General features: G+C 41.8%; 1 protein-coding gene across 2 annotated transcripts in view; it reads right to left on the bottom strand.

Moving 5' to 3' along the window:
* Window positions 1–23,796, bottom strand: part of LOC105499822 (uncharacterized) — a 78,494-nt gene that overhangs the window by 44,717 nt on the left and 9,981 nt on the right. For both annotated transcript variants that reach the window (XM_071088396.1, XM_011772628.2), the window contains exons 4-5: window positions 6,994–7,084; window positions 5,297–5,352 (exon numbers count right to left, since the gene is read on the bottom strand). The gene's annotated coding sequence lies outside the window, so the exon portion shown is untranslated. The remainder of the gene's footprint in view (window positions 1–5,296; window positions 5,353–6,993; window positions 7,085–23,796) is intronic.

The following is a 23,796-nucleotide window of genomic DNA, read 5'->3' on the forward strand; positions in this document are numbered from 1 at the left end:
GCTTATGAATCCTATGTTATGAGCTGACAGCAAGAATTCAGTGCACATTAGGAATGCTTCTAATTTTATTTTGCATCTTCAGTTAATTATTCACTGGCAAGTATCCCCTTTTGAATGGAATCAACTACATAATTGGTAGGGCCTAATGCAAAATGAAAATGTGGGGCCCCTTTTTAAAAATTTATTAAGAATTTCATAGCTGAGCATTAAGCCAAGCATGGAACCTTAAGCCAAGCATGGAACCTTTGCAAGCAAGGAGCCTTGTGCAAAAGCCCCTTTTGCCCATGAAGTTGGGCTTCTAAACCCTCAAGAAATATCTAAGAAGTCTTAATGTAAGGTTTCACTGTAGGGACAAGAGAGAAAACATGTCATTGGTTCTCTTATTCTTCTCATTGCAAGAAAACATTCACTTTGTTACTTCTTGATTGATTGATTGATGAGATTGGTATCTCATATCATCAAGAGTATCATTAGAATCAGGGATGTGCCATAATTCCTGGTTGACAAATCTTGTTTTTACTTTATTGATTCTTGAGATAATGTACTTCGTGTGAAATTTTCATGCATCCTACAGACCTCCCGAATATAATATAAAACAAAAACTAGGAAGCTGCCCAATCTTCATTCTTTCCCTTCTTAGACCCTTCAGTCAAGAAAGGATATACTGATTATGTTAAAACTAAACTAAGCCTTGACGAGGAGAACTCTATCTGTCAGCCTACTTATGAAGAAAAACAGTCATTGAAGTCATAGCTTCACACAAGACTGTGCTAAGCAGTTCTCCCAATGGAGGTACTAGACCTTTTCAGTCTGGAGAGATCCGGTCTGTCCCAGCCCTAACCCTACATGTCACCATTCTACCCTAGCCCTCCCACTTCCAAACAAGGAAACAAAGAACAGAATGCCAGAAAAACCATGAAATACCAATTGTGATGAGATGTATAATGAAATGTTATTTAAGAGGACTCTGATAAAATTTTAAAGAGAATCACATTTTAAGTTTTGTAAATACAATAATACATAGAAAAGGTGTTTTCATTAGGCCAATGTCTTTGAGTTTGACTTTCTGCCCTCCATGATCTTTTTCTCTTGATAAATAACTTGGTGTATTTATCAATTCTAGGATGCATATTTTTTTATCACACTTCACATCACTGAAATCAGAATGGATCTTATAATCAATGGCATTTTACAGTCACTGTGGGCCAGAAAGCAGTTGAATAGGGGTAAACATTGTCCATGTATGCTCAAATTTGGTCACAGCTGTTGTTATATCATGATACATAATAAAAATATATATCTAAATAAGTCTAAAAGAGCTCATTAGTAAGTATGAAATTAAAATTCTAATGAATATGAAAGCATTACATCATAGTTCATCTGGAAGTATATTTTTCTCTTAATATTACATAAGAAATAACTACATAAAAAAGTTTCAGATGTTGATGGGGGTGGTGGCTCACGCCTGTGATCCCAGCATTTTGGGAGGCCAAGGCAGGCAGATCACCTGAGGTCAGGAGTTTGAGACTATCCTGACCAACATGGAGAAACCCCCGTCTCTACTAAAACCACAAAAAATTAGCCAGGCATGGTGGCGCATGCCTGTAATCCCAGCTACTCAGGAGGCTGAGGCAGGAGAATCGCTTGAACCCGGGAGGCGGAAGTTGTGGTGATCCGAGACTGCATTATTGCACTCCAGCCTGGGAAACAAGAGCGAAACTCCGTCTCAAAAAAAAAAAAAAAAAAAAAAATCAGATGTGATTAAATACTTCATGTCTTCAATGGAATGCATTATCCACCACTGGAATTATGAAGAGTCTGAAAAGCTTCACATGTAACCACTAAGAAGCCTTTCAAAGTTCATATGGGAAAGTGGGTACTAACAGAAGACTTTTTTCCCAATATTCTTACTGGAATATTACTTTTTTTACTTTTTCCTGCTTAATACCAAAAATCCCCCAACATGGAAACCCAAAAACTAGTAAAAGGCACAGGTAACATCAGAATAGCAATATACTGAACCAGATTAGTGGAAAATCAATTTTTTCCGTAGAAGTGGTTTTAGGGAAACTTAGAGAGATTTCCAATACAAACTTTAGACCAGCACTGTCATATAATATATATAATGTGAGCTTCACAAGTAACTTTAAATTTTCATGTTGCAACATTTTTTAAAAGTTTAAAAATCAAGTAAAATTAATTTTCGTGAAATGCACTATGTAATTCTATATCATCAAAATATTATTTCAACATGTAGTTAACATAAAATAGTAGTGAAATACTTTATCTATGTTTGTCCTGTCCTTGAAATCCAGTGTGTATTTTATGCTTACAGCATATCTGTTTGTGCTAGCCACATTTTAAATGTTAGCCACATGTGATTGTGGCTCCCAAACTGGACAAAACAAGTTTAGTCAAAATGTGCATGTATCAACAAAACCAAAAAATCCCTTCCAGGACATTTTGCTCAAACATGATCACTCACAGAAGCATCCAGCAGAAATTCAAAAGTGACAGCTACTTCCATTGCACAGTAGTGAACATAAACTACAATAAATGGGTGATTCCAAGAATTACAACAATGTAGTGTTCTGGAACAATCTTACAGGAGACAGACTAGAACAGTGGTCTTCAAACTAGGCTACTGTTACACAAATTCTTTTCAAGAAGTACCTGAGTAGGAACAGTATCAATGAATCTACTTTCAGGTTCTCAACTCTTACGTGTATTCTCTCTTGAAATGAAACTGCCTAAGAACACCATTTTTCCCCACCTGCTTAAAATTAAGCATTCTTTTCCAGCTAGTCTCAATATTAATCGCTAACATATATCATCAACTGGGCGGGGGGAGTATCTCCTAACTAGTTACAGTAGATGTTGCTGACACTGATTCTTTTCAACATAATTGGACTGTTTTCTAATACTAAAAAATATTTAGACTTTGGTAAAACTTATGTATAGAAACTGGCAATGCCACTACTGGGTATGTATCGAAAAGAATAGAAACTAATATATCAAATGGATACATGTGCTCCCATGTTTATTGCAGCACTATTCACAATAGCAAAGTTATGGAATCAACCTAAGTGTCCATCCACAGATGGATGGATAAGGAAAACGTGTTACATATAAACCATGGAATACTACTGGGTCATAAAAAAGAATGAAATCTTACCATTTGCAGCAACATGGATGAAACTGGAAGTCATTATTTTAAGTAAAATAAACCAGGCACAAAAAGACAAATAGCACATATTCTCACTCATATGTGGGAGCTAAAAAACTTGATCTCATGGAGGTAGATAGTAGAATAATAGACACCAGAGACTGGGAAGGCTGTATAGGCAGGACGGGAGGGATGAAGAGAGGCTCATTAATTGACACAAACATACAGTTAAATAGAAGGAATAAGTTCTAGTGTTTGATAGCATAGTAAGGTAACTGTAGGTAACAACAACGCATTGTGTTTTTCGGAATAGCTAGACGAGAGGAGCTGAAATGTACCTAACACAGAGAAATGATAAATACTCAGGTGATAGTTACCTTAAATACCTTGACTTGAACATTACAAATTCTAGGCATGTAAAAAAATTTCACATGTACCTCATAAGTATGTACAAATGTATCAAGAATATTTAAAAAGTTAAAAATTAAAGAAGAAATTATGTGATTTATTTCAGAAATTATGTGATCATTGTATTCAACTTGTTAGAACCTGGTTTCTCAGACTGTATCATAAAATATCTTTTCCAATTAAAATCAATCCTCGGCCTACTGCGGTGGCTAAAGCTTGTAATCCCAGCACTTTGGGAGGCCAAGGCAAGTGGATTGCTTGAGTCTAGGAGCTCGAGACCAGCCTGGGCAACATGGTGAAACCCTGCCTCTACTAAAAAGACAAAAATTAACCAGGTGTCGCGGCTCGCACCTATAATCACAGTTACTCGGGAGGCTGAGGCACGAGAATCACTTGAATCTGGGAGGTGGAGGTTGCAGTGAGCCGAGACTGCACCACTGCACTCCAGCCTGGACAAAAGAGTGAGACTCTGACTCCAAAAAAAAAAAAATTCATTTTATAAATAATCTTTATACTTTCTGCCTCCTATTATCAAAAATAAAATGACACGCGAGTTTTATATTTAGCAATTATTTTTCAGACTCTTTCATAAAATATCGTAAAAAAGTTTGATTCTAGGCTGAGTGCAGTGGCTCACGCCTGTAATCCCAGCACTTTGGGAGGCCGAGGTGGAGGGATCACGAGGTCAGGAGATCAAGACCATCCTGGCCAACATGGTGAAACCCCGTCTCTACTAAACATACAAAAATTAGCTGGGCGGGATGGCAGGCACCTATAATCCCAGCTACTCGAGAGGCTGAGGCAGGAGAATCGCTTGAACCTGGGAGGGGGAGGTTGCAGTGAGCCAAGATTACCCCACTGCACTCCAGCCTGGCAACAGAGCGAGTCTCTGTCTCAAAAAAAAAAAAAGAAAAGAAAAAAAGAAAAGTTTAATTCTATGGTCTAATTAAGTTTACGGATTTGAGGAAAAAAAATGTATAAGCTATTCTTAGTTAATTATTCCCAGAAATTCAACTCCAATGTTCTAAAAACACATGCATACATATTTACATGAGAAATTCTGCCTACGTTCAGATTCCTTGTTTCATGTATGACCTCCAATGGTAACCATATACTACATTGTTTAATTTAAAATTATATATCAGAAACAAAGTTATTATTTAATTTCTTAATTTATTTTGAAGTGGATAAAAACCTCATTTTTATTTTAATATGATATTTACTTTGCTAGTTATCTGTTTAACAGGGTGCTTCATAATTGATTTATCCATGGTTTGAATAATGTGCCTCAAAATGTATATTCATATTTTTTCCTTGAAAAATGAAGTCAGACACTTTTTCTGAAACTAAATCTGATTTTGTTGATGGTTTTTATATGAATACTGCCTTTGCCAATTAAATTATATTATGAATATTTTCTATAAAATTGTTAATTCAAATCTGTAGCCTCAAGTTCTTATATTTATAGAATATAATAAATTAAAGGCTGGGTACAGTGGCTCATGCCTGTAATCCCAGCACTTTGGGAGGCCGAGGCCAGTGGATCATCTGAGGTTGGGAGATCGAGACCAGCCTGACAAACATGGAAAACCCCATCTCTACTAAATATACAAAAATTACTTGGGCGTGGTGGCGCATGCCTGTAATCCCAGCTACTTGGGAGGCTGAGGCAGGAGAATCTCTTGAACCCGCAGGCTTCAAGACCACAAATATGGTACTTACTCAGTTTGGTCACTAGGAGGTTGCAGAGAGCCAAGATCGAGCCATTGCACTCCAGCCTGGGCAACAAGAGCGAAACTCCGTCTCAATAAATAAATAAATAAATAGCATTTTATCAAAATTATTGTATTGGCAAAGACATATTGATCTAAGTACTTTGATTTTCACAACCTTTTATATGTATAATGAATTTTAAATAATGCCGCAAATGAAAATATGACAGATATAATAGTTATGTAATAAATTTGGGGAAAGCCATTTTAGTAAACTTCCCGGAAACTGAAAAAGTGACTGAACAACAAATCCTTTAGTAAATCAGAGGGTTTCTTTGCTTTCACAGAATTAAAGATGGGTCTAATCAAGTTGTCTGTTAAAACTCAAAAATTTAGTTAAATTTTTTTTAATCATTAATTATTATTTTTGATGACAGGTCACTACATGATTATTTATGGGAACAAAATTTTCTGAGTTCTTTTATCTATAAAAATGAAAGACAGGAACTGAAGTCTGTCTCATTAGAAATAAGTAAGGGTCATCCTCAGATTCAAAAATTAGTTTGGGGAAAATAAAATCATATTCACTTAAGAGATGTATTTTTGGCCAGGCGGAGTGGCTCACGCCTGTAATCCCAGCACTTTGGGAGGCCGAGGCGAGCGGATCACCTGAGATCGGGAGTTTGAGACCAGCCTGGCCAACATGGTGAAACCCTGTCTCTACTAAAAATACAAAAAAATTAGCCGGGCATGGTGGCGCATGCCTGTAATCCCAGCTACTCAGGAGGCTGAGGCATGAGAATTGCTTGAACCTGGAAGGTGGAGTTTATAGTGAGCTGAAATTGCGTCACTGCACTCCAGCCTTGGCGACAAAGCAAGACTCTGTTTAAAAAAAAAAAAAAAAAGGGATGTATTTTCAACCAATTTTACTTTTCATTTTACTAATTACTTACCAAATGTGTAATATTTTATGTTCTTTTGATTGTGTACTACTGATAAATTTATGATAAAAATTTTAATCTTTTGAGGCTTAGAGTCACAGAAAATTTATTTCAATTCTTATATACTTTTTGCAGGCATGTATGGTAAGGTGACCAATAAGGGGCCTTTAACCATTTAAAATATATACATTATTATACATTATCTGAGGGAAGTTGAATGGAATGGCAAGTTCAAGGAGACAGAAATACTATGTAAAATTTCTGATTGCTAAAGAAGACCTTGTTCATGTTTTTTTAAATCAACAATTATGAATATCAAATGAGTATGGTATTTTTATTTCATTTATTTTTGCATGCAAAAAATTGATGAAATAATTTATTTAAAAGTCTGAGTATTCACAATATGCTGGAAATATGCTACAAATACTTAAACTTATGATAAGAAATTTCAGGTGTCCACGTCAAGATGTGTGATGGAGGGGACCGTTTTCCAAAATGATGTTAGGTGGTAAATAATTAGAAAGTATGAAGATCACTGCTATAGAACACGGTCTCAGTGAATTCCACAGGGAAATTTGGGATGGCAGGGGGAAAAGTTAGAGAGAAAGATTTGTTTTTATTTTATGACTTTTTTTTATTTCTAGATATGTAGCGGAAATCGCTATAACTTGATGTATACTTGCTTATTCACAAGCGTGATTACACAACCTTGCAATGAGTGAAGTTTTAGGGACTTGTCTGAGCAGTCCACAAACACGTTACTTACTCAGTTTAGTCACTAGGTGGCAAATGTGCACTGGGCACGAAGCCCTCTTCCCATGCTTCCACTCCTCTCTCTCTCAATCTTCCATCTCCTCCTGAAAAGAGGAAAAGAATACTAATGACAATAATAACAACAACAAACTACACTAGCAGGAAATATTTGTTTCAGATTTTTCCATTTGCCAAAGACAATAATAATCCCTTATCATTGCTGAGAATTTCAGAAATGACCTTGTTTGTGGACATAATCCATATTACTACATTAATAAACTATTCGTTATTAATACATTTACAAAAAAAGTGATTAATACATCTCTATGATATAATCATGCAGTTTGACCACAAAAACCAAACCCTATCTAGCTAAGCACTTTGGACCAAAACCAAAAGATAACAGCAATAGCAGCAACATCTATGACACTGTAAGCACTGGGCTAAGCCCTTCATTTCACTACATCTTCAAAGAACTCTAAAAGATAGGTGCTAATATTACTCCCGTGTTACAGGTGAGAAGGCAAGAAAATGGCCCCAAATCATTGAACTAGTAAGTGATGGAGCTGGGATTAAAATGCAGTTTTTTTTTTTAACTTCAATAGATATGCGTTTAAATATTACAGTTTGACATTTCAGTGGGGTGTGTGTCTGTGCATGTATCTTATTCTATATGTGGTTATGCACGTTTCTATTTCTGTGATTCTATGTGATTTTATGTCTCTGATTCTGTGCACGTGGGTTTGTGAGGTGTGTGCATACTCGCATGTGAACTCAAGATCTTCTAGAGATCCTTCTGGTAATGTCCACATCTACTTTTATACAGCATATTAAGCAGAAAGAGCTTGATAATTTTCATTCTCTCTTGAAAAGACTAAGACAAGGGCACGAACAGAAAACCAAACACCGCATGTTCTCACTCATAGATGGGAACTGAACAATGAGATCACTTGGACACAGGAAGGGGAACATCACACACCGGGGCCTATTGTGGGGAGAGGGGGAGGGGGGAGGGATAGCATTAGGAGATATACCTAATGTAAATGACGAGTTAACGGGTACAGCACACCAACATGGCACATGTATCCATATGTAACAAACCTGCATGTTGAGCACATGTACCCTAGAACTTAAAGTATAATAAAAAATAAAATAAAATAGAATAAAAGTCACAGCCTCAGCTGGGTGCGGTGGCTCACGCCTGTAACCCCAGCACTTTGGGAGACCAAGACGGGTGGATCACCTGAGCTCAGGAGTTTGAGACCAGCCTAGCTAAGATGGTGAAACCTTGTCTCTACTAAAAATACAAAAATTAGCCAGGCGTGGTGGTGGTGGGTGCCAGTAATCCCAGCTACTTGGGAGGCTGAGGCAGAGAATTGCTTGAACCTGAGAGGTGGAGGCTGCAGTGAGCCGTGATCACACCACTGCACTCCAGCCTGGGCGACAGAGCAAGACTTTGTCTCAAAAAAAAAAAAAAAAAAAAAAAAAAAAGTCACAGCCACCTTTGTAAAAGTGCTTCTTTGTGGTTAGGTGTCTCTGTTTTTCATATGCATAAATTGCATGTGTCTCTAATGTCTGGGCATGTGTAAGTCTGTTTCTGTTTGTGGCATGATTAAGTCTATAAATGCATCCATATAGCTACATTGGCATATGTATATGTGTATATCCATGTATTCGATGTGCATTTAGGACTTGTATGTCATGAACCTATGAGTACATTTGTAGAACAGTGTGTGTGGATATGTGCATGCCAATGTGTGCATATGTTGACACGTGAGGGTGCATGTCTGTACATCTGTGCATTTGTGTACCTGTGTATGTCTATATGTACATATGCACGTCTAAAGTGTGTTTAGATAGGTATTATCTAAAGATATATGTATATGTCTCGTACATGCTTATGATGTAGTCTGCTTGGGTATTTCTGTGTGGGTATACATGGCATCTGAGTGTACATCTGCCTGTGCATTTAAATGTCTGTACATGCAAGTACATTTATAGAGCTCTTTATGCATGGGCCTGTAATGGGTTTTTTGTGTTTGTTTTTTGTTGTTGTTGTTGTTTTTTGAGGTGGAGTTTCACTTTTGTCACCCAGGCTGGAGTGCAATGGCTCAATCTCGGCTCACCGCAACCTCTGCCTCCCGGGTTCAAGCGATTCTCCTGCCTCAGCCTCCCGAGTAGCTGGGATTATAGGCATCTGCCACCACGCCCAGCTAATTTTTGTATTTTTAGTGGAGATGGGGTTTCACCATGTTGGCCAGGCTGGTCTCAAACTCTTGACTTCAGGTGATCCACCCGCCTCAGCTTCCCAAAGTGATGGGATTACAGACATGAGCTGCCACGCCTGGCTTATAATGGGGGTTTTGAGTGTGTCATCATCTAAGTGAGTGAAATCCTGTCTTGTTTGGGGGCAGTAGCCATGTCTAGGTGTACATACGTAAATCCGTGGGACTATATCTGTATTCACCTGTATTTATCTCTGCACAAGTCCAGCCATATAAGATAATATCTGTGTCCATGTGGACATGTTTTGTCCTTATGTTTACTGCTTGCAAATATTCATCTGTGTGAGCTTCTGCATGTCTATGTATCCAGGTGTACATAATATACATATACTCATGCATTGGGTGTGAGTCGGTGTCTGTGCCTGTACATTCTTGCTTGTTAGATTAAGATGCCAGGCATCATTTAATCCTTACAACAGCCTCGAAGGCAGGGAACACCATCTTCCCCAATTTATAAGTGAGGAGCTGAAGATTGGTGAATTAAAGTACCTTACCTAAGGTCATATGGCCAGTAAGTGGCAGAGACAGAATTCAAAACCAGGTCGACAGACACCAAACTTATATTCCTTGTACTCTACCACAGAGCATTTCAATATCTAATGTGCCCACGTAATAGCACCAGGGAGTGGTGGAGCTAGGATTGGAAGCAGGTAAGTCTGCCTCTAAATTCTATGTTCTGAACCTTGATTCTTTCCTGAAGTTATCTCATTTCATCCTTGGAATAGTCTAAAAGTAGATGTTGCATCCATGTTTACAAATAGGTAAACAGACTCAAAGAAATGAAGTCGGCTGGGCACGCTAGCTAATGCCTGTAATCCCAGCACTTTGGGAGGCCAAGGCAGGCGGATCACCAGGTCAGGAGTTCGAGACCAGCCTGGCCAACATGATGAAACTCCGTCTCTACCAGAAATATAAAAAATTAGCCAGCTGTGGTGGCACGCACCTATAATCCCAGCTACTTGGGAGGCTGAGGCAGGAGAAGTGCTTGAACCCGGGAGATGGAGGTTGCAGTGAGCTGAGATTGTGCCACTGCACTCCAGCCTGGGCAACAGAGCAAGACTCCATCTCAAAAAAAAAAGAAAGAAAGAAATGAAGTCACTTGTCAAAGCTCTGTGTGAGCATGTAGGCCCTCTCCTCAAAATCTGTGGAACAAACAATATGTTGTTGGGTATTCAATGTAACTGACTGAGTTTGTCCCTTATGAAGTGAATCTGAATGTTCTAGAGTGAGCATACATATCATGCTACTTTTTCTAGGTGTTGTAAGGCCTTCCGAGTATGGTGTAGCAAGTCTGGGAATTATGAGAACCAGCTGTGAAATATGGAGTAAGTCTATGCGTTGTGGACTGAGTATGCGCATTGTGGATCACATTTTCGCTGTATATGCCTCTTCTGCATCATGATATGAGTCTGAGTGTATAAAGACCATGAGGCAAGCCTGAGTGTTCTGGGGCTATTTTCTGGGTGAAATGACATGTCTCTGTGTAGTGGTGCAAGGCTAGATGTTGTGGGTCAAGTCTGGTGAGGCGAGGTAAGTCTGAGTGTGGCAGAGAACATCTTTTTGTTACAAGGGAAGTCTCTTTGCATTGGGGGTTGGTTCTATGTATTTTGGAATAATGAGCTTTATGTTGTGGCATGAGTCTTTCTGATAGGAAAGTGGGTTGTGATCAAGTATGTGGGTTATTCAAAGTATAGGGAAGTGTAGGTCCTGTGAGGGAGTTTCTTGTGGTGCTGATCTGTGCCAAGTGGGATACATGTCTGCCCTGTGAGGCTGTTCTCTACATTAAAAGAGATATATAAAGGCCAGGTGCGGTGGCTCACGCCTGTAATCCCAGCACTTTGGGAGACTGAGGTGGGCAGATCACGAGGTCAAGAGATGGAGACCATCCTGGCCAACATAGTGAAACCCCATCTCTACTAAAAATACAAAAATTAGCTGGGAATGGTGGCGTGCGCCTGTAGTCTCAGCTACTTGGGGGGGTGAGGCAGGAGAATCACTTGAACCCGGGAGGCAGAGGTTGCAGTGAGCCAAGATTGTGCCACTGCACTCCAGCCTGGTGACAGAGCAAGACTCTGTCTCAAAAAACAAAAAAAGAGAGACGTATATAAATGGCACACGGGGAAGCTGTGGGTTGTCGTATATCTCTCTATATTTTTTTCTTTTTTGTCCTCAAATTCCTTTTTACCATAGGCTATCTCTATAAAGTGTGGACCCAGTCAGTCATGGGCATCTGGTTTGGGGTGAGCATGCTTTGTGGGACTGATTCTAGGTGCTGTGACTTTTATGATTATGATTTTCTGGATTCAATTATATGCAATGCTAGGGTAGTCTACAGAGTGTGGATCATGTCCTCACATTGTAAGACATGTCCAGGTGTTGTGGTCTAAGCATGACAGTCTGTATATTGTGGGATGTGTCTTGAAGTCATGGGGTGAGACTATATATATATTTCATGGGTTGATTCTGGACAGCTATAGTCAATCTCCATGTGATGGGGCAATCTTTGCATTTTATTTGCATTTTATGTTGTATATTATATATAAAGAATATAAATCTTTGCATTTATATTTCTTACAGGAAATCTGTGTGTGTGTGTGTGTGTGTGTGTGTGTGTGTGTGTGTGTGTGTTTTCCTGAGAGTTGTAGTCCCTTAGGAATCGGGCTCTGTCTGCACCTAGTGTGGCATTTCTGGAACTTGTGGTCCAATTCTGTGTATTTTCGGGCAAATCTATACAATACAGGCTGATTCTTGATGGGATATGAGGTATGTCTTGGGGTTGCAAAGAGAATGTGGGTGGTTAGGGGCAATTCTGGGGTGTGGCGAAGCTTGTGTTTGCATAACACTATAGGACCACTCTGTGTGCTATCAAGTCAGCCTGCATTATAATGCAATTTTATGTGTTGTGGGGTATGTCAAGTTATAATTAAGCATGTCTTGAATTGTGGGTTTTTGTGTTGTGTGATGGCTTGTTTCGTGGGGTGATTTCATGTGATAGGATGTGTCTGTGGATCACAGGGTGTGTGTCTCAGTGTTATGGGGCGAGTCTGTACATTCTGATGCTTATTGTGAATTGTCACGTACACTTTTATGTTTTGTAGGTCACACATTAACGTTGCGGGGTGATATGAGGTTGTGATGAGATTCTGTGTGTTCTAGAAGAGTCTGAGTGTTGTGGAGCACGTGAGTGCACTGTGGGGAGAATCTCATATGGGTTGAGTCTGTATGTCTAATTCTAAGTGTTTTAGAGTAAGTCTGCATTTGGAAGAAAGTCTGAAAATGACATGGCAATTGTGAGACTGTGGGGAATGTCTATGAATTTGCAAGGTATTTTGTACACTGGAGGACACACCTTTCACTAGAGAGTTTTCCACGTTGTTGTGGGGGTAAGTACACTGTGGTAAGTACACTGTAGCCCATCTCTCGGGTTTCAGTCAAGGGTACCTCATGGGGTGAGGCTGTATCGTACAAGGCATGCTTGGTGAGGAGCATATCTGTACAATATGGGGTAGGTCTTGATCCTGTGGTGCAAGTCTGTGAGTCTTGGGGTAATTTTGGGTGTTGGGGGTAATATGGTTTTTTTGTGGGGCATCTGCATTGCAGAGTGATTGTGTGCATTAGGGGGTAAATCTGTGCATCAGAATGCAATTTTGTGTTTGCAGGAAAACCTTTCTGTCATAGGGTATATGTGTCCACTGTAAGTTGTATGTAAGTATTGTGAAGTTAGTTTGTGCATTGTAAGACATGCCTTTTATTTTTTATTTTTTATTTTTTACTTTTTGAGACAGAGTCTAGCTCTGTCCCCCAGGCTCGAGTGCAATGGCGTGATCTCAGCTCACTGCAACCTCCACCTCCCGGGTTCAAGCGATTCTCCTGCCTCAGCCTCCTGAGTAGCTGGGATTACAGGCATGCGCCACCATGCCTGGCTAATTTTGTACTTTTAGTAGAGATGGGGTTTCTCCATGTTGGTCAGGGTGATCTCAAACTCCTGGCCTCAGGTGATCTGTTCGCCTTGGCCTCCCAAAGCACCAAGATTACAGGCATGAGCCACCATGCCCGGCCTGTAAGACATGTTTTAAGGTGGTGTGGCAAGACTATGAGTTTATGGGTGAGGCTGAATATTTGGGATCTCTTCTTCTCATAGTGGAGTAATTGTCTGTTGTAGAGTGAGGCTGTGCATTGTTAGGGAGATTTTTGCATTACGGAACTTATCTGTGGGTTATAGGGCATGTCCTGGTGTGCGTATGAGCAATATAGGGCAAGTCATTTTCTTGTAGGTTCACTGTAGGCATTGTGAGGCATATGCATAGTACTCCGGTACATGACTGACTCTTCAGGCAACTTCAGGTGTTACGGTAATATTGGATTAGCTGTGGGGTAAGTCTTGACATTTTGTGAATTTTCGCACTGAGAGGTAAAATTGTTCACGGTCGGGCACGGTGGCTCACGCCTGTAATCCCAGCATGTTGGGAGGCTAAGGTGGGCAGATCACCTGAGGTCAGGAGTTTGAGATCAGCCTGGCCAACATGGTGAAACCCCGTCTCTATTAAAAATACCAAAAATTAGCCAGGAGTAGTGGCGGGCACCTGTAATTCCAGCTACTCAGGAGACTGAGACAGGAAAATCGCTTGAACCCAGGAGGTGGAGGTTGCAGTGAGCCGAGATCGCGCCATTGTGCTTGAGCCTGGGCAACAAGAGCAAAACTCCATCTAAAAAAAATAATAATAATTGTTCATTGTGACGGGATTCCATGGGCTGTGCTGGGAGTCTTATGTCATGGAGCATGTGTGATATAGTAAGTTGGTCTAGGTGTTGAGTGGTTAGTGTGGAAGTTATGGAAGAGATCAATGTGGGCTCATATGCATGTTATAGAGTGTTTCTTGGTGTTGTCATACATGTCTGTGTGTTTGGGTGCCTATCTGGTGGCTCTGTGCATTTTGAGGTAATCATTTGCTTTGTGAGTAAGTCTCTGCATTGTGGGATAATGCTATAGGTAAGAGTGAAAGTCTGTACATTATAGAATGAATTTGAAAGTTGGGTAGAATTCCATGCAGAGTGGGGCAAGTCTGTTTTCTGCAGTACATCTTAGACCTGCTGCAGAAGCCTATGCTGGCAGGGGGTGATGGGGAGGTAGGCAAGTCTGTGTGTTTGAGACTGTGAGTAGATGCTGTGTATCCATTAATTATGCAGTGTATGTTTTGAGAAATGCTTGTAAGTTCTTATGCAATACTTCATGTTTCTGAGGAGTCTGTATCTTACCAGGCATATTTGTGTATTGTGAGGTGCATCCAGGAGGTGTGGAAGAAGCCATATATTTTCAGTGGAGTGTCTGTTCTGATGCAATCTTGGGTGCTGTGAGGTAAGTTGACGTTGCAGGAAGAGCTCTGTGATGTTATGGAATTCTGTGCATTGCTTAGGCAATGTCTACATTGTGAAAGCGTTGTCTGTATATTATAAGGTGTGTCTGGGCATTGGGCGACAAGCGTGAGCTGTCAGTTTGTTCTAAGTGAGGGCAAATCTACGCGTTGTGCTGCGTCAGTTCTGGGGTGAGTTATTTTGCGATGAGTGTGAATGTTTGGTGTAAATTTCAGAATTGTGTGGAAAGTATGGGAGGTGAGTCTTTGTTCTGTAGGCTAGATCTGAGTTGGCTGTAATTGTGCATTATGATGCCATTCTTTGGGGTCGGTCTATGTTGTGTAAAACGTTTGTGTATTGTGGGTGTGTCCATGTGTTGGAAGGCATGTGCATATGTTGTGAGGCATGGACATGTAAATATATTCTGTGGCCAGGCTGAGTGTTGCAGGGTAAATGCGTAGGATGTAAGGTACGCCTGGGTGCCATAAAGTAAGTCTGAAAGTAGTGAGGTAAGTCTGCGTGCTATGAAGCACATCTTTGTGGTTTTTTATTTGTGTGTTATCCAGAATGTCTTTGTATTGTGAGACAATTGTTGGCAGTGTAGAAAAAGGTTGTAAATTGTGCGGCATGTCCCTGTATTGTAGGACATGTCTGTCAGTTATGGATCATGTTTGCGTGTTTTGGGCTATGTGTGTACGTTGTGAAGTAATCAGTCTTATTGAGTGAGTGTGAGTGTCACAGTGTGAGTCCGAATGTTGTGCAGCAAGTCTGGGTGTCATGGGACATGTTTCTGTGTTGTCTGATTTGTCTGTGTTATTCATCCTTTCTGTGTCCTGTGAGGTAAGCCTTCATTTATGAAGGCAAAAAGTTGTTTGGTAGGGCATGTCTGTGGCTGTGGGCCACGTCTGAGTGTTGCTCTGTTAGTTCCTGTGATTCAAAGTAGGTATAGGTTAATGGGCCAAGTCTGTATATCATGGCCTAAGTCTGGGTATTTTGCAGCAAGCCTTCAAACAATGCGTATGTGTGGGTAGTGTATGTTTCGTTTGTGTGGTTCAGTATTTATGTGTCTTGTGAGTCAAGTTTGGGTGTTACAGAGTTCCAAAAATAGTTGGTTGGGTTAATATGCATATGATGGAGACAATCTATTTTGGGGGGACATATCTGTGTATGCATACGGAATGTATCTGTGTCTGCATATGGAATGTGTCTGTGTATGTGTATGGAATGTGTGTGTGTGTGTGTATGGAATGTGTGTGTGTATGGAATGTGTGTGTGTATGGAATGTGTGTGTGTGTGGAATGTGTCTGCGTGTGTGTGTGTGTCTGTGTGTGTGTATGGTATTTGTCTGTATGTATGGAATGTGTGTGTGTATGTATGGAATGTGTGTGTGTGTGTGAGGAATGTGTCTCTGTGTGTGTGTGTGTGTGTATGGAATGTGTGTGTGTGTGGAATGTGTGTGTGTGTACGGAATGTGTGTGTGTGGAATGTGTCTGTGTGTGTGTGTGGAATGTGTCTGTGTGTGTGTATGGAATGTGTGTGTATGGAATGTGTCTGTGTATGTGCATGGAATGTGTGTGTGTGGAATGTGTCTGTGTGTGTGTGGAATGTGTCTTTGTGTATGTATGGAATGTGTCTGTGTGTGTGTATGGAATTTGTCTGTGTGTGTATGGAATGTGTGTGTCTGTGTGTGTGTATGGAATGTGTGTGTGTATGGAATGTGTCTGTGTGTATGGAATGTGTGTGTGTATGGAATGTGTCTGTGTGTGTATGGAATGTGTGTGTGTGTGGAATGAGTCTGTGTGTGTGTATGGAATGTGTGTGTGTACGGAATGTGTCTGTGTGTGGAATGTGTCTGTGTGTGTGTCTGTGTGTGTGTATGGAATGAGTCTGTGTGTGTGTATGGAATGTGTGTGTGTGTGGAATGTGTCTGTGTGTCTGTATGGAATGTGTCTGTGTGTGTGTATGGAATGAGTCTGTGTGTGCATGGAATGTGTGTGTGTGGAATGTGCCTCTGTGTGTGTGTGTGTGTGTGTGTGTGTATGGAATGAGTCTGTGTGTGTGTGGAATATGTGTGTGGAATGTGTCTGTGTGTGTATGGAATGTGTGTGTGTATGGAATGTGTCTGTGTGTGTATGGAATGTGTGTGTGTGTGGAATGTGTGTGTGGAATGTGTCTGTGTGTGTGTATGGAATGTGTCTGTGTGTGTGTATGGAATGTGTGTGTGTGTGGAATGTGTCTGTGTGTATATGAAATGTGTCTGTGTGTGTATGGAATGTGTGTGTGTATATGGAATGTGTCTGTGTCTGTGTATGGAATGAGTTTGTGTGTGTGTGGAATGTGTATGTGTGTATATGGAATGTGTCTGTGTGTGTGTATGGAATGTGTGTGTGGAATGTGTCTGTGTGTATATGGAATGTGTCTGTGTGTGTGTATGGAATGTGTGTGTATGGAATATGTGTGTGTGTGTGGAATGTGTCTGTGTGTGTGTATGGAATGTGTGTGTGTGTGTGGAATGTGTGTATGTATGGAATGTGTGTGTGTGGAATGTGTCTGTGTGTGTGTATGGAATGTGTCTGTGTGTGTATGGAATGTGTTTGTGTGTATGGAATGTGTGTGTGTGTGGAATGTGTCTGTGTGTGTGTATGGAATGTGTCTGTGTGTATGGAATGTGTGTGTGTATGGAATGTGTCTGTGTGTGGAATGTGCCTGTGTGTGTGTGTGTGTCTGTGTGTGTGTATGGAATGTGTGTGTGTGTGGAATGGGTCTGGGTATGTGTATGGAATGTGTGTGTGTGTGGAATGGGTCTGGGTATGTGTATGGAATGTGCGTGTGTGTGGAATGAGTCTGGGTATGTGTATGGAATGTGCTTGTGTGTGGAATGGGTCTGGGTATGTGTATGGAATGTGTGTGTGTGTGGAATGGGTCTGGGTATGTGTATGGAATGTGCGTGTGTGTGGAATGGGTCTGGGTATGTGTATGGAATGTGTGTGTGTGTGGAATGGGTCTGGGTATGTGTATGGAATGTGTGTGTGTGTGGAATGGGTCTGGGTATGTGTATGGAATGTGTGTGTGTGTGGAATGGGTCTGGGTATGTGTATGGAATGTGCGTGTGTGTGGAATGGGTCTGGGTATGTGTATGGAATGTGTGTGTGTGTGGAATGGGTCTGTGTGTGCGTATGGAATGTGTGTGTGTGTGGAATGTGTCTGTGTGTGCGTATGGAATGTGTGTGTGTGTGGAATGGGTCTGGGTATGTGTATGGAATGTGTGTGTGTGTGGAATGGGTCTGGGTATGTGTATGGAATGTGTGTGTGTGTGGAATGGGTCTGGGTATGTGTATGGAATGTGTGTGTGTGTGGAATGTGTCTGGGTATTTGTATGGAATGTGTGTGTGTGTGTGTGTGTATGGAATGTGTGTGTGTATGGAATGTGTCTGTGTGTGTATGGAATGTGTGTGTCTGTGTGTGTGTATGGAATGTGTGTGTGTGTGGAATGGGTCTGTGTGTGTGGAATGTGTCTGTGTGTCTGTATGGAATGTGTGTGTGTGGAATGTGTCTGTGTGTGTGTATGGAATGTGTGTGTGTGTGGAATGTGTCTGGGTATGTGTATGGAATGTGTGTGTGTGTGGAATGTGTCTGTGTGTGTGTAGGGAATGTGTCTGTGTGTGTGTGTGGAATGTGTGTGTATGGAATGTGTCTGTGTATGTGCATGGAATGTGTGTGTGTGGAATGTGTCTGTGTGTGTGTAGGGAATGTGTCTGTGTATGTGTATGGAATGTGTGTGTGAGGAATGTGTCTGTGTGTGTGTGGAATGTGTCTTTGTGTATGTATGGAATGTGTCTGTGTGTGTGTATGGAATGTGTCTGTGTGTGTATGGAATGTGTGTGTCTGTGTGTGTGTATGGAATGTGTGTGTGTATGGAATGTGTCTGTGTGTGTATGGAATGTGTGTGTGTATGGAATGTGTCTGTGTGTGTATGGAATGTGTGTGTGTATGGAATGTGTCTGTGTGTGTATGGAATGTGTGTGTGTATGGAATGTGTCTGTGTGTGTATGGAATGTGTGTGTGTATGGAATGTGTCCGTGTGTGTATGGAATGTGTGTGTGTTTGTGTGTGTATGGAATGTGTGTGTATGGAGTGTGTGTGTGTGTGTATGGAATGTGTGTGTGTGTGGAATGTGTCTGTGTGTGTGTATGGAATGTGTGTGTGTGTGGAATGGGTCTGTGTGTGTGGAATGTGTCTGTGTGTGTGTATGGAATGTGTGTGTGTGTGGAATGGGTCTGGGTATGTGTATGGAATGTGTGTGTGTGTGGAATGGGTCTGGGTATGTGTATGGAATGTGTGTGTGTGTGGAATGGGTCTGGGTATGCGTATGGAATGTGTGTGTGTGTGGAATGGGTCTGGGTATGCGTATGGAATGTGTGTGTGTGTGGAATGGGTCTGTGTGTGCGTATGGAATGTGTGTGTGTGTGGAATGGGTCTGTGTGTGCGTATGGAATGTGTGTGTGTGTGGAATGGGTCTGGGTATGTTTATGGAATGTGTGTGTGTGTGGAATGGGTCTGGGTATGTGTATGGAATGTGCGTGTGTGTGGAATGGGTCTGGGTATGTGTATGGAATGTGCGTGTGTGTGGAATGGGTCTGGGTATGTGTATGGAATGTGCGTGTGTGTGGAATGGATCTGGGTATGTGTATGGAATGTGTGTGTGTGTGGAATGGGTCTGGGTGTGTGTATGGAATGTGTGTGTGTGGAATGGGTCTGTGTGTGTGTATGGAATGTGTGTGTGTGTGGAATGTGTCTGTGTGTGCGTATGGAATGTGTGTGTGTGTGGAATGGGTCTGGGTATGTGTATGGAATGTGTGTGTGTGTGGAATGGGTCTGGGTATGTGTATGGAATGTGTGTGTGTGTGGAATGGGTCTGGGTATATGTATGGAATGTGTGTGTGTGTGGAATGGGTCTGGGTATGTGTATGGAATGTGTGTGTGTGTGGAATGGGTCTGGGTATGTGTATGGAATGTGTGTGTGTGTGGTATGGGTCTGTGTGTGTGTATGGAATGTGTGTGTGTGTGGAATGTGTCTGTGTGTGCGTATGGAATGTGTGTGTGTGTGGAATGGGTCTGGGTATGTGTATGGAATGTGTGTGTGTGTGGAATGGGTCTGGGTATGTGTATGGAATGTGCGTGTGTGTGGAATGGGTCTGGGTATGTGTATGGAATGTGTGTGTGTGTGGAATGGGTCTGGGTATGTGTATGGAATGTGTGTGTGTGTGGAATGGGTCTGGGTATGTGTATGGAATGTGTGTGTGTGTGGAATGGGTCTGGGTATGTGTATGGAATGTGTGTGTGTGTGGAATGGGTCTGGGTATGTGTATGGAATGTGTGTGTGTGTGGAATGTGTCTGGGTATGTGTATGGAATGTGTGTGTGTGTGTGTGTGTATGGAATGTGTGTGTATGGAATGTGTCTGTGTGTGTATGGAATGTGTGTGTCTGTGTGTGTGTATGGAATGTGTGTGTGTGTGGAATGGGTCTGTGTGTGTGGAATGTGTCTGTGTGTGTGTATGGAATGTGTGTGTGTGGAATGTGTCTGTGTGTGTGTATGGAATGTGTGTGTGTGTGGAATGGGTCTGGGTATGTGTATGGAATGTGTGTGTGTGTGGAATGTGTCTGGGTATGTGTATGGAATGTGTGTGTGTGTGTGTGTATGGAATGTGTGTGTGTATGGAATGTGTCTGTGTGTGTATGGAATGTGTGTGTCTGTGTGTGTGTATGGAATGTGTGTGTGTGTGGAATGGGTCTGTGTGTGTGGAATGTGTCTGTGTGTGTGTATGGAATGTGTGTGTGTGGAATGTGTCTGTGTGTGTGTATGGAATGTGTGTGTGTGTGGAAAGGGTCTGTGTGTGTGGAATGTGTCTGTGTGTGTGTATGGAATGTGTGTGTGTGGAATGTGTCTGTGTGTGTGTATGGAATGTGTGTGTGTGTGGAATGTGTCTGGGTATGTGTATGGAATGTGTGTGTGTGTGGAATGTGTCTGTGTGTATGGAATGAGTCTATGTGTATGGAATGTGTGTGTGAGGAATGTGTCTGTATGTGTGTGGAATGTGTCTTTGTGTATGTATGGAATGTGTCTGTGTGTGTGTATGGAATGTGTCTGTGTGTATGTATGGAATATGTGTCTGTGTATGGAATGTATGTCTGTGTGTATGGAATGTGTGTGTGTGTGGAATGTGTGTGTATGGAATGTGTCTGTGTGTGCATATGGAATGTGTGTGTCTGTGTGTGTGTATGGAATGTCTGTGTGTGTATGGAATGTGTCTGTGTATGTGTATGGAATGTATGTCTGTGCGTATGGAATGTGTGTGTGTGTGGAATGTGTCTGCGTGTGCGTATGGAACGTGTGTGTATGGAATGTGTGTGTGTGTGTATGGAATGTGTGTGTATGGAATGTGTGTGTGTGTATGGAATGTGTCTGTGTATGTGTATGGAATGTGTGCCTGTGTGGAATGTGTCTGCGTGTGCGTATGGAACGTGTGTGTATGGAATGTGTGTCTGTGTGTATGGAATGTGTGTGTATGGAATGTGTGTGTGTGTATGGAATGTGTCTGTGTATGTGTATGGAATGTGTGTGTGTATATGGACTGTGTCTGTGTGTATGGAATGTGCATGTGTATGGAATGTACATGTGTGTGTATGTGTACGGAATGTGCGTGTGTGTGTATGGAATGTGCATGTGTATGTATGGAATGTGTCTGTGTCTGCATATGGAATGTGTCTGTGTATCGTGGAACCAGCATGGATCTTGTTGTATGACTCTCTGTAATGTGAGGTGAGTACTGTTGTATATCTGCACATTGCAAAGTTGTTCTGTATGTTTTCAATCCTTTTATATCCTTTTCGTGTGCTTTGAAGCAAGTCTTGGTGTGAGAGTGTCAAGAAGTTTTTTTTCTTTTTTTCTTTTTTCTTTTTTTTTTTTGAGATGGAGTTTCTGTTGCCCAGGCTGGAGTGTAATGGTGCAACACTGCAACCTCTGCCTCCGGGCTTCAAGCGATTCTCCCGCCTCAGCCTCCAGAGTAGCTGGGATTACAGGGATGCACCATCACGCCCGACTAATTTTGCATTTTTAGTAGAGATGGGATTTCTCCATGTTGGTCAGAGTGGTCTCGAACTCCCAACCTCAAGTGATCTGCCCGCCTCAGCCTCCCAAAGTGCTGGGATTACAGGCGTGAGCCATTGCGTTTGTTTTGCCCGGCAAGTTTCTGTGTTGGAAGATTTGTTGGGTGTGGAGTATTTTCAGTTGTGGGGCTGGTTTGCATTATGTCTGGTTGTTGTGAAGCTAGACTGGGTGATATAAGGCGTGTCTGGTTTTAGGGACTAGCATGGGTTTCACACGATTAGATTTCATGTTGTGGAGTGAATCTGGGTGATATTTATGTATGTTAAGGGTTTTGTCTGAGTGTTTTCCAGTATGTCAGACTTGTATTATGAGGCGAGTCTTCGCACTGTAAAAGCAAGAAGGTATTTTATGGAGCTACTCTGGTGCTGGGGGGTAGATAGGTGTGTCATAAGGTGATGCCTGCTATTATGTAACACATTCGGGTACTGAATGCTATGTCTGTGAGGTTGGTTTTTTTAACTGCAGGTGCACTGTCCAGCATTTCTCCATTCTGTGAAGCTAGTCTTTTTCTTCTTAATACCAAAAAGGTGTTTGTGGGGACAGTGTGCATGTTGCGTGATGAATTCATATATTAGAGGGCATGTCTGTTTATCACCGGTATTAATTTTATGTTATCGGGCCAGTCTAGGTCCTATGTTATGGGGTCACTCTGGATGTTATGAGGCATACCAGTACACTCTGGGGTTTTCTGAACTTTGTCCATTGCTTCTATGCACTGTGTGGAAAGTCTTGATGTTGTGAAAGCCAAAAGATGCTTTTTGCGGCCAGTCTGTAAGTTGTGAGAAGTCTCTTGGCTGTGGGCCATGACTATGGATTGTGGGACACTCTGGGTTGCCAGGCAAGTCTGGTTGTTGGAAGGTGTTTGAGTGATATGGGATATTTCTGGTTATGTGGGGCATGTCTGGGTGCTGTGGGGTAGGTCTAAGTATTTTGGGGGTAAATGTAGCTGCCACAGGTGAACCTGAGTGCTACGAGGCGAGGGTAAGTGGTATAGGGTATATCTGTTATTTATGTGTTTTTTTTCTGTATGTTATCCAACATTTCTATGTTTTCTAAGGCATGCCTTAATGTTATTGAGGCAAGTAAGTACAGAGTTAGTCTATGTTATTAGGACGGTTTGTGTATTACGGAGCACAACATGCGGTGTAAGGCAGGGATCCCCAACCCCTGGGCCACGGACCAGTACCACTCTATGGCCTGCTAGGGACCAGGCCACACAGCAGGAGGCAAGCAGTGAGTGAGCAAGCATTACCACCTGCGCTCTGCCTCCTGTCAGATCAGCTACAGCATTAGATTCTCATAAGGGTGTGAACCCGACTGTGAACCATGCATGAGAGGGATCAAGGTTGTGTACTCCTTATGAGAATCTAATGCCTGATGATCTGAGGCAGAACAGTTTCATCCCGAAACCACCCCTCCCACCTCACTCCCAGTCCGTGGATAAACTGTCTTCCACAAAAGTGGTCCCTGGTGCCAAATGGGTTGGGGACTGCTGGTGTAAGGCATGATCTGGTGTTGCAAGGCATGTATTCTTGTTGTGGTGCACTCTGGAGTTTTGCAGAGCCATTCTGGGTGTCGTGTGGCAATCTGGGTGTTACAGGCACATCTCTTGGTGCTGCAGGACTTGGTTGTGTATTTTCCAGCATCTGCATGTGTTCTTAAGAAACTGTCAGTGTTGTGGAGACAAGCAAACATTTTGGGGGTCTTTGTATGTATTGTGTGGATAGTCTTGTCTAGCTGTTATGGGGCAAATCAGACTATTGCAGGTCAAGTCTGGCTATTGCAATGTAAGTCTGGTGACATGGGGCAATTAGGGTTAGGTGGGGGTAGATCTGGATGTGATGTGTTAGTCCGAGCGTCTCAGGGTGAGTCCCTGGGTCGGAGTGTTGCAGTGAGATTGTGTGTTATGAAGTGACTTTGCATGTTGTAGGGCATGTGTATGCATCGTGGGGTTTTATGCATGTTTTGCTCAGCATTTCTATGTGCTCTCAGCTAAGTGTTGGTGTTATG

This window comes from Macaca nemestrina, chromosome X (assembly GCF_043159975.1).
Source record: "Macaca nemestrina isolate mMacNem1 chromosome X, mMacNem.hap1, whole genome shotgun sequence".
Taxonomy (NCBI): Eukaryota; Metazoa; Chordata; class Mammalia; order Primates; family Cercopithecidae; genus Macaca; species Macaca nemestrina.